This window comes from Lepidothrix coronata, unplaced genomic scaffold (genome assembly GCF_001604755.1).
Source record: "Lepidothrix coronata isolate B3197 unplaced genomic scaffold, Lepidothrix_coronata-1.0 Scaffold37, whole genome shotgun sequence".
Classification (NCBI taxonomy): Eukaryota; Metazoa; Chordata; class Aves; order Passeriformes; family Pipridae; genus Lepidothrix; species Lepidothrix coronata.
In genome coordinates this window covers 4,440,572-4,456,959 of record NW_016690217.1, presented here as the reverse complement: position 1 = coordinate 4,456,959, position 16,388 = coordinate 4,440,572, and positions in this window count along the sequence as shown.

Sequence of the window (16,388 nt, the reverse complement as noted above, 5' to 3'; positions counted from 1 at the left end):
TATGTTATACAACATGTAAATACTGTGTATTTAACATGCTCTAATAGATGGAGTGAAGAATAAATGTAGCCAAGAAGTCCTTAGATTCAATACTTGAAAGGTTCAAGAAGCTGCCTGACTATGCCATAGAGATTTCTTTGTTAGGTAGATTAATGATTTTTCTCTGGGGACAATTTCTTTACTGTACACCAAAGCTGGGTATACAGCTCAGCCTGAAGAAATCACCTGTCGTATGGACAGGCTTAAAAACCAAGAAAAGCCTTCGTGTACGCATGTAGTATGTGAGGGGAAATAAAGTAAAGGCTTGAGAGCTACAGGGCATGGGCCAGTAGTTTTTACTTAAACAGAGGTTTGAACAGTAAATGCGAGCCACACTGAGCATAAACTTCCATATAACACAGGTTACACGGATTCAGCCTGACACTTCTGTGTGGTCATGAGCAAATATAGGAGAGAGTCAGTGAAGGAAACTCAGACCTGCCCCTATGTCTGGACTTGTTGTGCACCCTGGTCTGCATCCACTGGAAGTGCTCTCAATTCCTCTGTGTAGCTGACAGAGCCTTCATGGAAGGATCCTGGTGCTGCCTACTACAGGGACAATTGGCATCTGTAGGCCACCTGAATGTAATGTGTGTGATAAACCAGACTACAGATCTGTCTTATGGTTAGCAGCCAGATACAGATTTTTGGGTCACTGCTGTTGTCTGTCCTCATCAATCTAGAAAAATTTTAAATTGTCCTATGCAGGACTCTATTGAATGCTGTTTCTCCCAGATCTTCAGCAAATCTTTGGCAAGTCTTTGTAAAGTGTGTTGCCCAAAAGTTAAGTGACCTCTGGCACCATCCAAAAATTGGTTAATAAAATGCATGTCCTGAAGTCAGTGACACATTTAGGTACTGGAACAAGATCTGATAAATACAGACTTTCTTAGTTTTAAAATCAATGCATTGGCACTGACTTAGCTCTTTTAAATTAGTCAAACGTTCTGTTGTCTTCTATGCTAACCCATTTGAAATGCAATCTTTACAGGTTATAAAGTGCCAGAGACAGCTTTTCAAAAAAAATCTTGTTTTAATTTCAACAGATAGGTTTATTGAATTGTTCTGTCAGGTTCTGCTTTGAGGTCTGGCCGGATCCTGAAGTTTTTATTTAAACAAAGTCCTTGCTCACAGTTTTACCTGGGAAGAGGCTAATGTCCTGCCTGTAGTCAGCGTAAGTTAGGTCAGCTACAATAGCCTTTCCAGGGAAACTAAAAAAGGTAGCTTTGTATCATTTCCTTTTCATGGTGTCTCCACTAATCCTTGGAAGTATTTTAAAAGCCCATGGACGTGGTACTTGAGGATATGGTTTAGTGATGAACGTGATGGTGCTTGTTAATGGTTGGACTTGATGATCTCAGAAGTATTTTCCAAAGTTAATGATATTGTGATTCTAGAAATATGACCTCAGTATAAAATAAGACTTTGCATATTATACCTCTATGTTGTTTCAGGTTTTCTACATAGACTCTGGGGGCCCCCTGGTGGTCTAGTGGTTAGGATGCGGCGCTCTCACCACCGCAGCCCGGGTTCGATTCCCGGTCAGGGAACCCCTCCGGGCAGATGGAGCTCGTCAGCCCTGTAAGGCAATCCGTCTAAGAGAAGGTCACTCTAAACAAACCTACGTCCTGAGGACCTCGCTGCCACCGTCCGAGCTTCGCTCGGCCCCGGCAGTTGAACCTTAGGATTAAAGGGTGGGCTCAGTTCAGCGCACGCTGTGTCTCACCTAAAAAATCCACTGCACAGGCTCGAAGGGTAATGACCTTTCCCAAATCTTTGTTCACGAAGACTGGCCATACTACTACTATACATAGACTCTGAATGTCTTATAGCAATAAAGTCTTTGAGATAAGAACAAACAGAAGAGTTAACTGCTGGAATAATTGACTCAATCATCATCTGTAAACTATTAAAAAAGGTTTGTCGTTCAGGGAAAAAGGTTTATTTGAACAAATGTTTTCTTGCCCAGCATGTTTCTGCATTGCTAAGAAAAAAAAAAAGAAAATAGAACTCAACTTCTGCTGTCCTGCAGTCAGTTGCTCTTAAAGAGAGATGCCAAAAATCACTCTGATGCTGATTGTTTCCCCTTAAACAAATATCTGGCAGTCGTACATTTGCAGAAACATCACCATTTTGTTGTTGCTCTTTGAACAGACCTTCTGCTTATCCTTTCCTGCTTTATACTCTGTTCTGCAGAGCTTTCAAAGCAGCATTATGCTTAAACTTTAAATGATATTTCATCTTACTGCAAAACTCCAAGGCAGTGGCACACTTCCAAGGCATTTAAGACTTCTCCCACTTTGAAAAGAGAAAGAGGAAAGAGAGTGTGCAAGCGAGAGGTGTTAGGGAGGGGAACAACTTGTAATGAATTGCACACCTGCACAGCTGAAAGACGTTTTATGTATTAAAGGTCTCTGGAGTTTTTCAGGTCTGGAGATTGTAATGTAGCAATTAAAGCAGGCATTGTAGTAGTACTCGTTATCTTAGCAGATCTCTATCATATGTAATTGACAGAGAATGTTTAATTTGAAACATTTAGTAAAATAATGTCTGGAACAGTTACATTAAGGAGAGGGGAGAGAAATCATGGCTGGGGTCATGTTGCATTTTGAAAGATGAAATAAGCAATAATTCTGTGGAAACTTCCATTTTCAAGGAAAAAACAACAACATAGATGCGTTTTTTTCAGTAAGAATTAATTTGTGGGGCTGATGTATTAATAAAAGGATTAATTGTCAGGTTTCTTGGTTTTGGCTTCTAATAAGTCATTTGTGATTTTACTTCATCCACTAACCATAGCTGCTCTCACTTCATGTGAATTAACTTCACTTCATGTTTTGAGTAACTGCTTTATAAAAAGAAAAACAGTCCTGGAAACACTGAAGGAAGGAGGTGAGGAGAAAGATTTCCTGAAGCAATATTTAAAAAGTGAATATTAGTCTTATCAAAGCATCAGCAAACACTCTAAAGTATTTCAGCTGGTGTCACTCTCTTAACAGCAGTGGAGATGCTTGGGGTCAGTTCCACCATGACGGGGGAAACACATACGTAATTCTTTTTTTTTTTTATCAAGAGGTGGATCCAAATGACAATAAATAAAGTTATCCTGTGGCTACATAATTCTTTACTACAATTCCCATTTCTCATGTGTTTGTCTATGACCTAGAAAGAAATAAGTGCTATTACAACATTCTTGTTGGAGTAAATATAACATTGAGCTGCAACTGTGCCATTGGAGTTGCTTATAAAATAAACCACAGACTTGGCTAGGTTAGTTTTTTTGCAGCTCCAGTGTGTGAGGAAAGCTAGGGACATCAGCACAGCTACTGTTGAACACCAGGTCACAGAGACTGAAAGAGTCCATAGATTCCAGTTGCTCCTAAGTGGATAAATAGGAAGGAGTTGTGGAATATGAAATGGAAGAAAGTTATAATTCAGGCTGAAAGGCTAGAGTTCACAAATCCAGAATTCAAACAAATTTTTTTAAAAATCTTAGAGGCAAGCTATCATAGAAATAACAAAACTCTAATACTCTCTTCACTCTGTGCTTTTTCTAACATGCTATTTTATGAAGTTTGGTAAGCTGCCGTATTAAATGAGCAAATATTGTCTGTATGTGACTTTCTTTTAACCATTCTTACAAATTGTCTCACAATCCCATTTTGCCAGAGTGTACTGGATGTAAAAAGACCTGTGCCATGTGTACAACAACAAAAATCTGTTACATAGCATTCAGAGAATGAGAATAATCTGGAATTCATAGTCTAAAATTTGAAATACCTGGAGTAGTTTGCTGTTCATATACTTTCACAAATATCTTTCTCAATGGGAGTATAATGAGGCTAATTCACAGGTTATAAAGTATAGTTATGCTCCTTGGAAAAGTACACACAGTGCATGCTCCATTGGAGAGTGAATCCTTCATTGAGATGACTTAATCATTTAGAAGGTGCTAAGGAAAAAAAATCTGTATCCTATCTTCCACAGATGCACTGGAATGACATGCTGCTTTACTTCATATATTCCATCTAAAGCAAGTGACTGCAGTAACCTGAAAATTCTCGTATGTATGAAACAGCCACTGTTTCAGCCTTTTCCTTCACATACTTGTAATCCATGGACACTAAGAAATCATTAAGAAAGAAACACATAACAATCTTTTATTAACTCAAGAAATGACCATCAAATTCATTGATGTGATACTGAAAAACCCTATTTTATGTTTCTATCTCCTGAAAAACTATGGCAGAAAATAATAGGAAGCAATCTGAAAGAGGGTCTCAGGAGCAATAACATGTAGGCTGACTCATAAAACACAGACAGAAAAAGGACACATTTTTCACTATTTGATATAGTGAGATAAATGTACTTGTAGAACTTTAAAAGCATATGGAAATTGGTTTTCCATAAAGTACTTGTTATCTATTTTCAGACTGATTCCTTTGTGCTCTTGAATAACTCAAAAAACATCATTTGGAGGGAGAGGGAAGGAGAAATTCATGGGGCAAAGGAAACTTTATTTATGCAAGATCCCTGCTGACCTTGGGAGCTGATGCCAGAGCTCCTGGCTGCAGAAGGCAGGTCTGCCCCATACAGACAGCCGTTGCCAGGATGGGTTATCCCAGGCACAGTTGCTTGATTCTCCAGCTGTTTGAGGTCCAGATGATCTCCTTAGCCATATGAGCTTTGCCAGGATTTGCCTCATTTAGTACTCAGTAATCAGTTATGATGACTTTGTCCAGTGTTTCATGTGGTGAGGGAGTCTGAATTCAGAAGAGAGAGTTTTATGAATACTGAAACTTTCATGGTTATCAGCATTATGTCTTCTGAAGAAAAGAATCGTTGCAGCCTATACACCTTCTTTTATGACTTTTTAGTCCAAAAATGGTACTTGTATTGGTAAAAATCTGCAGACACAACAGAAAGAAAGAAAGAAAAAGAAAGAACATGCCAATTTGACTTGAGTAGGTAAAAGAGATGTGGCAGAGGATAGTCTAAAAACTCTTTGTTAATATTTAACAGGAACATATGCTTAGATCTCCTTTAATAATTTTGTGGGGCAAAGGAATCTAAGCCTGCATCTGCTCTGATCCTTTCACATTCTCTTTATCATGAAAAAAGTCACATTTCTGTTTTTCTTTGCAAAATTGCAGGAAATAGCCTGTACCCAAAACCAACAGTTGCGTACAATCAAGGTGAAATCAGGCATATAACTTAAAGACCAAATGAATGCATATACCTCTGTCAGCAGTATTTTTAATTACATGAATCATATTTAGACAGCAGGCTACATTTTTGTAGGTCATAGCATTAAAATGCTTAGAATTCTGAACAATTAACAAGTTATTGAACAGCAGTTTGTGGCCTCACTTTAGGCTGTTAACTTTGAAAATGACCTTTCAAGCTCACTAGGATTGAGTTCAATGGTATTATTACATTAATACTGATGATATCACATTCTGGAAGTTTCTATAGTAACTCGTCTGTGGGCTGTGAAGCACGTTCCAATGGAAGACTGGGAACTTAATGTGTACAGTAGTACAATCTTTTAATAAATTAGTAACAACTTGATTATAAAGAGACTTCATGAGCAGAAAAAAAATGAGGATCTCATGCAGAACTGAATGACACAATTTAGAAACAGAAACTCCTCCTTAAAAATAAAAAAATCAAAAATCCAGATCTTGATGTTCCTGTCTTTTAAGTAAATTCGTTAACTGATGATTGTCTGTGCCTGGGCCTGACAAGTAACCACTATAACTTACAACATTAAATACAATCAGTTTTTTCTACTGAAACAATGTATTCTAAATTACAATTCCTTCTCAGCTTTGTAGCCTGGCAATTTTTCTTTTCCTGTTGTATGAGATTTATTGTGAGAAATATTATATATTAATGTTTTTCCCACCCTGACAGCTTTAGGATGTAACAAGAGAAAGCACCTCAGGGCTTAGAGACCTGTTACTGGTAGCTCCTTGAGTGTGGGAATATCAAGCTACCCTGATGTTCACATTCTTTTTTTTCCCTTAACTTAATTGTAAATGGAAATATTTTCTCATGATTTATGCCAAATCATTCATTATCAGAAAATAAATTATTTCACCACTGGCTAAATCCTATAATTTTAGGGTTGTGCCACTTAGTTTAATTAGGTTTTATACTAACTTCCTGTTATTTGCATGGTGAAAGCTTGGCTTGAGATATCTTTGGCTGAATTGCTTCTAGACGCTATTGTTTGTAGGAATTACTTTATGTAAAGAATAGAAAAACATTGTAGGTCACGAAACTTTCTCATAACACTCCCTTCTGCAAGGAAAGGGGAAGGTGATGACACACCTCTGTACAAACAAACACAGTCGAGGGTGAAAGAAAAGTGCTTTGACAAAAGCTTCTAATAGATTTAATTGCAGGAGGGATTTCACACCTTTTGATTTCTGGAAAACCTAACAGTCTTATTCTACATCAAATCACAAAATGATGGTGCTAATTTCCAAAGTTTTCACGCATATGCCTAAATTTGCAAGGAGAGAGATGAAGTGTTTCTGATATGTGTGAAACCTGAAGTGAGGGAAGGGGTATGTCTGCAGTGGTGATGGTCTGCTTCTACAGAAGTGGCTACAAATAGCAAATACATTGGGTTTTATTACAGAAACATATACATTATAGAAACTTTATCCTTGTTAGTACAATACCTGAATGGAGCAGGATCCTGATTCTGGGAATTGCCTGTTGTTACAAAGCTAATAACAGCAGCAGCAGACTGGATAAGTACTAGTTTTTTTGTATCTCATTACATAGAATTGTGGAGCTTTAAAATGCACTTATTACATTGGACAACTTATTACGCTGGAGATCTTTTGGACATTTAAAGTGGGTTTTGTGGTGATGAATGCTCTTGGTCAGCTGCCTGGGTATACTGGTACTTAAATATCCCAGGGAACTAGACTTGTGTTTTTTCCTGATCACTGGTAATGTGCAGTGCAGGGTTAGTTGATACCTAACAGGGCTGATTTGTATCTGAAAACTGGATAATCCTGTGGGTAGATTCTCTTAAACAGGCAAATGAACAAGATAGAGCACTGCACAAAATAGATTTGTGGCTTCCTATTTTTGGAAGCATATCCACAGAAAGAAGGGAAGTTTAGATTTCCTTTCTCTTTAGTGGTCAAAACAATTGTACATGAAATCAGACCCCCATTTCCTCTGTAACCCACATGGGTTTAAACTCTTATATTCCATAAATCTCACTTGTTCTTGATTGCCTATGTTTTAATTATTTTGCGTTATATGGGATGAGTGAATATAGGGAGAAAGAGAGATATTCCTCAAATGCCTGATGCAGCAGTGGAAAGGAAGAGGAAAAGCTTTATGACTTGTAATCACCTAGGAAGCTATTTGCTAAATGTATGGATATTTTTAAATGTTTGGATTTTAGAAATACAACATGAAAAAAAAAGTGGATTTTCTTATCTGGGAGTAGGTACATAATAAGGCATTGCGGTATCTGTATTTTAAAAATAAGAGGTATAGAGCTATGTAGATATACATCTTCAGATGATGATGATATCCCAGTAAAATCAGTATAAATTTGTACTTTTGGATTTTGTCCCAGTTTATAATTTTTTTTTAAAATATGTATCTTCATCTAGCTGATGGGACTTAAGATATCAGTAGGAGATCTACTTTATTCATAATAAATTATAACTTCTGAGAAAATGTCTTTTGATTGCATTAAGCTCAATGCTTCATGAGTTCAGACCAGCAACACCAAGTATTCTGGCAGGTGTAAACCAGAAATCAAATTGATCATGAAAAATTGGTCTGAAGGTAACAGTTTGAAATTTAACATAGACAGGAGTGCAATACCTGAGAACAAACAAACAAACAAACAAACAAACAAACAAACCAAAGAAAATGGGAAAAATCTGGGTATTCAGCCATGTAGAAGCAAATATCCTGTAGTTTGCGCACTATATGCAAGTCACAAAAAGATAACTCTGTGGAAAAATCACCCCTTAGTTGAACCTAACAGAGGCATTCTAAGCAGAATATTCAGAAAAATGACTTGTCTTCAAGTAAGTTCTACTTACAGCATTCAAGCCAGTAGCAATTATTAAAGTTAATTAGAAAGAGATTGTTAATTTATATCAGTACCACAGAAGACACACCATCATTTGTCTCCATTATAAACTTTTATCTTTCTCACTTGAAAACTCCAAAACATTATGACCGGTTACTGAATAAATTAGGTGATTATGTCATAAATAGGACTTGATGACCTCTCAAAGCCCCTTCCTACCCTGTATTTCACTGATGATAGAGTATCTTAGCTTCTGTTCCAAGTGAGACTCTGTAGGGCCCTATGCCATGATAAACCTATTTTCTGGATTTTGTAAAGGAAGTTAATAGGTTCTCAAGATATTAGCCATATACATAATAAGAAACTCAGATGTTAATCAGGTTAAATATTTATGAAAAAGTAATTGCAGGAGAGATGAAGGCACATTCAATGTTTGGCAAGGAAAGAATATGTTCCAGTTATCTCAGCAAGTTAATTATGTGTCATACATCAGAAGGTATAAATCCCTTGAAGGATCCTGCCAATCTAAATGAGTGGAAAATTCCTTTCTCAAGCATGGAAGAAAGGTATGTCTGACACATACCTGTAGCTGGTAGACTCTATCTATCATCTCAGAGCACAGACATGGTCAGGGCTGATATGTGACTCAGAGGGAAGCAGGGAAAAAAATCCAGTCCCAGAGATCAAGCTGTCCATCAAAGACAACTCTTTACTGACCTCAATAGATTTTTAAAGGAAACTCTGGAGTATGAAATGTGATTAGGTTCATTAGCATAATGAAAAACTGCAACTGTTCGTGTTATCCTTCATTTTTTTTAGTAAAAAATACCTAAGAAATTATATCTTAGTAGTTACCTTGTGAATCCCAGTGTTAATTCAGACATAAATGCCGATAGCAAAGCAAGTCCAATTGTAGACTGGATCTGGACATAACTTCCATCAGTCCATTTTTAATAAAAGTGTCATTTTTTAATGAAAGTATGAAAAAGGGATAAAAAATTATATTGCAGTGATTTTGATCCTCTTACCTACTCACTTTCTAAGCAGTGACAGTAATAATTTTGAGGATTCCTATTCTACACATTGCATTACCCACTGTTTATCTAAGTACTACAGAGTATATTTAGCTAAAACTAATACTTGTATAAAATAATCTGGCTCTAGGTCATTGTGATTTTCTGAGTTTCTTTATAGATCTTATTGCTCCTGACAAGCATTAGAAAACCTTCTGGAATCATTCAGAGTGGCAATAGAGAAGGTATAGTGTCTTGTGTTTTGTGAAACTAAAACACCCACTGTTGACTCAGAATTTCAGGAATCTTTAGAAATCCATCAAGAGTAAGGCAAGGTTTTCTTTAGATCTCTCATGCCCTTTGAGATCTAGCAGTCTTTTGTATATTTATCATGCATGACTTTAAATCTGAGGCATGTTATTCAAACATACTAGAAGTTATTGTGTAACCGTGAGTAAGAAGTTCTCTTAGCACTTACCTTGTTTGCAAGGCCATTAGATTCCTTTGCAACGTGGCCTGAGGTCCCTTTAGTCACTCAGAAGATAAACTGCTAGATGAAAACAAGCAACACTTCTGTTAACAGAGTAAGTGCTTAGCCCCAGGTTCTCAATGTTTTTTAATGCATCCAATCAGTATTTAGGTAACTACTCTGCATAACCTGTTCAACCTTCTGGAAATATCTGCTCATTGCACATACCAAATGGTTAACTTCATCATTAGTTGAGCCACATCTTCACTTACACCTCTCTGTAAGCGCAGGTACATCTATACGTGTCATTTATCCCTATGGGGCTCTCCTCTTCACAGATAAGTGCCAGCAATTTATTTCTTTTTTTTTTTTAAACACTGAGGATGTGGTCTGATACTAAGTATAAATTAAGAATGACGACATTAAATAAAATAAGTGAAAACATATTGAAAATGTTTATGGCATAGACATATATTATGATAACATAATGCAGCCATGTAATTGATTTAGTACAGATTTTCTGGTTTTTATGCTTTAGGCTGATCTTCAGAAAAGTTAAGAAGAGACTTTTCTCCTCTTCACTGACGCCTCTGGTATTGCCAAAATGCTTAGGTGTATTGCTGAGAAGCCTTTAGCCTTTCTCTGCATATCACGTATTGATCATTGCCACAGGCAGGAGACCTGGTTTACTAAGAATTGGATCTGTTATATATTCCTTAGTTCTAAAAGATTTGGAGTATCTTGCCTTTGTTGGAAAAGGGAACCGTATTTTAACAAAAATCTAGCCTGAGCTATATCTGCAATCTCAATACTGTCACCTGATTCTTACCAAGGTCTGCATTTAGCACAATCAGAGTTAAAAAGAATGGGAAGAATTTCTCGGTATTTATTTCACATGTTATGTAAAGTTAATGTTAATGAAGAGTTCATTCTTTTTAAATTTTAATTGCTGTTAAACTTTGATTCAGAATATTTTACCACTTTAGCATTATTTTTAAAAATTTACAAAGTGATTCTCTGGTGGTGAATGAGATTTCCCTCTATTGAGGGGTCCTACATGCCCATTATCCACCTAGATACTTAATAGATTTGCTCAGTTCCTCTTGGATCACTTCTCAGATTAGTAGATGGCACATTTGCATAGCAAGTCTGGTTGGGACCATCTTGAAAAAATCTCGAGATTTTACTTTGGTCAGGATCATTTTTCTGTATGATATGAGGTAGGGATGTGTAAACCACAGAATTAATTCACATATTTTTACAAAATATTTTGGCTTGACATTTTTCCAGAGAACTAGCCTCTCCATTTTTGTTTAGACCTGCTCTTAGTCCAAAAAATAATCAATGCAGAAAACACTGTTATACTTAATTCTTCTCTCGTTAAGGTTACTGAAAGAAAAAGCAGTGTCTGAATAGCTGTGAGAAAGAAAATCATAGCAACAAAAAAGAAAAAGATTATGAGGCCTTCAAAATGCCAGTCACTGAAATCCTTGTTTAGTAAACTGTGTTTGTATGTCACACCAAAAACTGATTCCTCATTTCAGATGAACACTTTTGGTCCTCAGGTACACTCATAGTATTTTATTTAGGTATAAACATATTTCAGCATGCTTAGGTCTTTATCTCAAATAATTTATTTCCATGAGAAGCAAGTTAAAATGACTTTTCACAAGGTGCATTTGTGCCATATAGATCTCCAAAAACTTTTATTGTGATATTTGAGGTTTTGCTTTTGTTTGCTGTACAGGTAGATCCTGTAGCTACATGCTGACCACTGAAAAAGACATAGGTGGACAACAAATCAATTGAGCTGTTGATAGTAGTGCCTTTCATGAAAAGTACTGTGGTTAATAGTAGTAAGTCTCTTATTACTTCACAGCCAACATGACAACAACCACAAGTTATCTTTGATTTTCGTCTTTGATTCTGGCAAGATACAGTAAGGGTGACTCAGAAGGCTTTTGTATTCTAAAGGCAGAGTTAAAAAAACAACGGTTTTACGCATTTTGCTTTTCCTTTAGGGACTGGTGTGTGTCTCCACCTTTCTTTACTAAAATGGATAGCATTTTCATATATATGTTATGAATTATGGAGAACTTCTTTAAATGTAAACTTTTCCTAACTTTTCATGGTACACTAAAGCTTCCATTTGAAGTACTGGCTAGCTGGTTGGAGACAGTTACATAATGCAATCTACAAGCCTAATTGATGTATTCAGGCAATGTATTTCTTTATTTAAAAAATATCAAGAAACCTTAAAGGCTTGGTTAATAAGTATTTCACAGTTTCTATTTAATTTTATTTTTAATTCATCTGCTGTGATGTGATTGCAGGTACTAAGTAGTTTATGACTTAAAAACTCTAATTTTTTGACTCTGTCAGAAATTTTTATATTTAAAAAAAAGGGAAATATGGATAATTACCAGACACATAGTAATTCTGCACCAGATAACATGTATTTATTATCAGAGTGTGTTCAGCTTCCCATTAACTCAACTCAAAAGCATCTGAACCCCTGAGTTTATATACTGCAATCTGAATGTTTGTTATTCACTGTGGAAATTTATGGTGTCACTGCTGTGGACCCTTAGACCTTTTCTGAGGGTTTCTGTGATAACGACATTGCCCATGTGGGTTGACACTTAGCAATGTAGGTCAGATGGCTCCTTTTGCCTATTTTCTTCAACATACTGAGTTCACACCTTTCCAGGTCTCTAGTTTCCTCCATCCCAAAATAGAAGCACCATTTCAAACTCAGTGATTGCAGCATCAGCATTCACTCACCTTTAAGGATGAGATCATTCATAATAATTATCTCTTCCTAGAATGTTTAGAACTGTGCCTTTTTGCAGACACAGTGATTTTTTTTTTTTGGCCGTGTGACGTCTGTTGTTTTGTTTGGTTGGCTTTTTCTCTTGTTGCTAGCCAAGCTAGGAGAGGAGCTCATTGCAATGTCAAAACCTCTGGGGTGGCCCTAAGCGACAAGGGTTGGAGTCTGTTAATGGAAACACCTTTAAATTGTTGTAACCCGTGATTTGAATTTATGTTATAGGAATTGCTATAACAAGACCCACCTGAACCAGTGGTGGATGAGCCCCACACAAGGCTCTGCAAGTGCAGCTGCAACCTGACCTGAGTTGCCTTTGGTGCACAGTAACTCCACACAAATGACTTCTCCTGTCTCAGATGATCACGGTAACAGATGGAGCCAAAAGTCCTGTACTAAAATAAATCAATGGGCATTTGTGGACATTTTACTGACATTTTATAGGGGTGGTCTGTCAACTAGGGGCATGATATCAGCATACGTTATCAGTGGATGGGAAGGGAGGGGTGATTAGTGAGGAAGTATTGCACAATTTAGAGCTTAAGCATGATGTAAGCGGTATGAAATAAGGGGTAGAATATGCTGGGCTGGGCTGAGGTAGAGTTAATTTTTTTCATAATAGTTATTATGTGGACAGGTTTTGAATTTGCGCTGAAAACAGTCTTGATAACACAGGGATGGTTTTGTTATTGCTGAGCAGGGCATGCAGAGAGCGAAGGGATTTTCTGCTCCTCACCCCATCCCACCAGTGAGGAGGTTGGGGTGCACAAGGAATTGGGAGTGGACACAGCCAGCACAGACCAAAAAGATAGTTCAGTCCAGATGGCAACATGCTTGCAATATGAAGCTGGGAGAGGAAGGAGGAAGGCGGCGGTATTTGGAGTGATGGTGTTTGTCTTCCGAAGTCACCATCACATGTGCTGGAGCCCTGCACACCTGGGGATGGCTAAATATCTGCCTACCCTTGAAATGCAGTGAATTCTTTGGTTTTCTTTGCTTGTGTGTGTGGCTTTTGCTTTATTTATTAAACTGTGTTTATCTAAATCCATGAGTTTTCTCACTTTTCCCGTTCTCTTGCTCATCCCACAAAGGAGGAGTGGAGCAACTGTGTGGGGTTTAGCTTCCAATTAAGGATAAGGTATGTTAGGCCAACAAGAAATGTTGATTTTCAGCATAGATTGTTGGATGAAGGAAGTGACTATTCTATATGTGTCACTCTTTCCTTTGAGTCAATGCTCAGTATGCTTTGGGACATAGGATTCTGAAGATATCTTCCCAGAAGAAATAAAATTAGTATATCTTTACCAGTATAAAAGAAAATCACATAAAACAAATGACCACATTAGACCTCCCATCTTGGCTGAATTTCATTTTGGGGAAGTTTTAGAACAATAAATTTTTTTCACAATTGAGTACAATATGCTGTTCACTTATCCTCAGCACTCTTCACTTTTCTCCTGCTAATTTGTAGTGAGACAAATAACATGTAGAATTATATCACACACTAGAATATGAAATAATGCTTGCAAATGCCTAAATGCTGCAACTGTGTATTCTGTGAAAATTAAGCAGCCAACTCTTGTTAAACTTTCTGACCTTCTCAAATGAAAGTATATGCATGTAAATTAAAGTAGATGCATCCCAGGAAAAAGAATGAATTGGCTGGGGTAGTTCCTAAGCCATTCCTAATCATATTCAAAATGTCATGGCAGTCAGGCAAAGTCCCCAGTCACCAGGGAATAGGAAACAACATATTTTTCTTTTTTTTTTACCCTCTTATAAAATGGTAGAAAGGAGGACCCTGGGGACTACTGATCAGTCAGCCTCACCTTTGTGCCCAGTAACACTGTGGAGCAGATCCTTCTGAAAGACATATCAAAACATATAGAAGACAGAGGTGATTAAAGATAGACAACAGAGCTTCAACAAGGGTGAACTGTGCCTGACAAATCTAGTCACCTTCTATGATACAGTGACTGTATCAATAGATAAAGGAAGAGCTATAGATGTCATCTACCTAGACATCTCTGAGGCCTTTGATATAGTTAATATTTTTGCTGAAAATTGGAGAGATTTGGGTTTGCTGAAGGGACTGTTAGACAGAAAAGGAGTTGGCTGGATGACTGCATTCAGAGTTACAGTCAATGGCTTAATAACAAAGTGGAAACCAGTAACTAATTGTGTCCCTCAATGGCCTGTACTGGGATCAATACTAATTAATATCTTCCTTAATGACACAGACAGTGAGAGTACTCTCAGCAAGTTTGCAGATCATGCTAAGCTGACTGGTGTGGTTGATCTGGTAGAATGAAGGGACGGACACCATTCAGAGGGACCTTGGCAGTCTTAAGGAATAAGCCCAAATGAACTTCATTAAGTTTAGCAAAACCAAGTCCAAGGTCCAAGGTACCGCATCTCAGGGCAACTGCCACTATCTGTCCAAACTGAATAATTAATTGATGGAAAGCAGTCTTGAAGGGAAGGACTGGGGAATACTGCTTGATGTAAAATTGTACATTATCTGGCAATGTGTATTTACAGCCCCAAAAGCGAATCATATACTGGTGCATCAAAAACAGTGTGGGCAGCAGGTTGAGGGAGGTGATTTTGTCCCTCTGCTCTGCTCCTGTGAGACCTCACCTGGAGTGCTGCATCCAGCTCTGAGGTCCCCAGCCCAAAGAACATTTGGATCTCTTTAAGCAGTCCGGGGGAGGCCACAGAAATAATCAAAGGGCTGGACTACCCCTCCTATGAAAACAGGCTGAGAGAGTTGGGGTTGTTCAGCCTGGAGAGGAGAAGGCTCTGGGGTCAGCTTGTTAGAGACCTGCAATGTATTGAATAGACTTGTAAGAAAGGTTGACAAGACTTTCTGCCAAGGCTCATAGTGACATGACAAGGCTTAATGGTTTTAAGCTAAAACCATATCGGTTATTATTGTACATTCCAAAGACTCTTTTTACAGTGAGGATGCTGAAACACTAGAACAGGTTGCCTAGAAAAGTTGCAGTTGTTCCATTATTAGCTGTATTCAAAGTCAGGTTGGATGGGGCTTTGAGTGACCTGACTTAGTAAAACATGTCCTTGCCTTGACAGGGGATTTGGACTAGATGATCTTTGAAGGCCCCTTCCAACCCAATACAAAATCATTCTGTGATTCTATAGTTCTATGATTCTCTATAAACATGAAATAGTTTAGTTATCAAACACTGTTTTTGTTAACACACATTTTTCATTCATCTCTTTGTATATCTCTATGTATCTATTCTACTTTTTAATGAATATTTTTTGACCTTGTTAATTTCTTGATCCTTGTTGTTATGCAGTCTTTTCAAGTTTATTCCACTATACCTGACATAGAAGTGATTAGTGTAAGTCCTCATTAGATTTTAGTACTCTGTAACATAAATAATGTAAACATTAATCAAAATTTGCTTGTGTATATCACATGTATATGTAAATGGAATTAATTTAGATGTTCCAGATACTCTTCTAAGACTCTAAACCCAGGGAAACAAAATATATCACAACAAACTTAAACTGATTTTAAAAAGATTGGGAGAGGTTGCAACGGATCAGACAAATATGTTTGATTTTGTTTGTAGGTAGATATCTAAGTGGAAAATGGTTTGTTTCTGGTTTTGATATAAATTAAGCCAAAATTTTGTGTTATTCAGATTTCATTGTCATAGGATACGTTACTAAACCTTATTTTGTCTTTCACATGACCTTACATAGAAACCAAAACTAAACATCAAGGTATCAAAGATTGCTTATTCACGTTATGTTTAAGGTTGTTGCAGATTCTTTCTTAATCTGTTGTCTGCTTTTATAATGTTTCCAAATAAAATATTCTTCCTGACTGTTTAATTCTGAAAGCGGTTTAGCATAATCTTTGCTATTCATATAAGTATATGAGATTTTAGTGTTAATGGAATTTGAAGGCTTTTTTCTATGTAAATA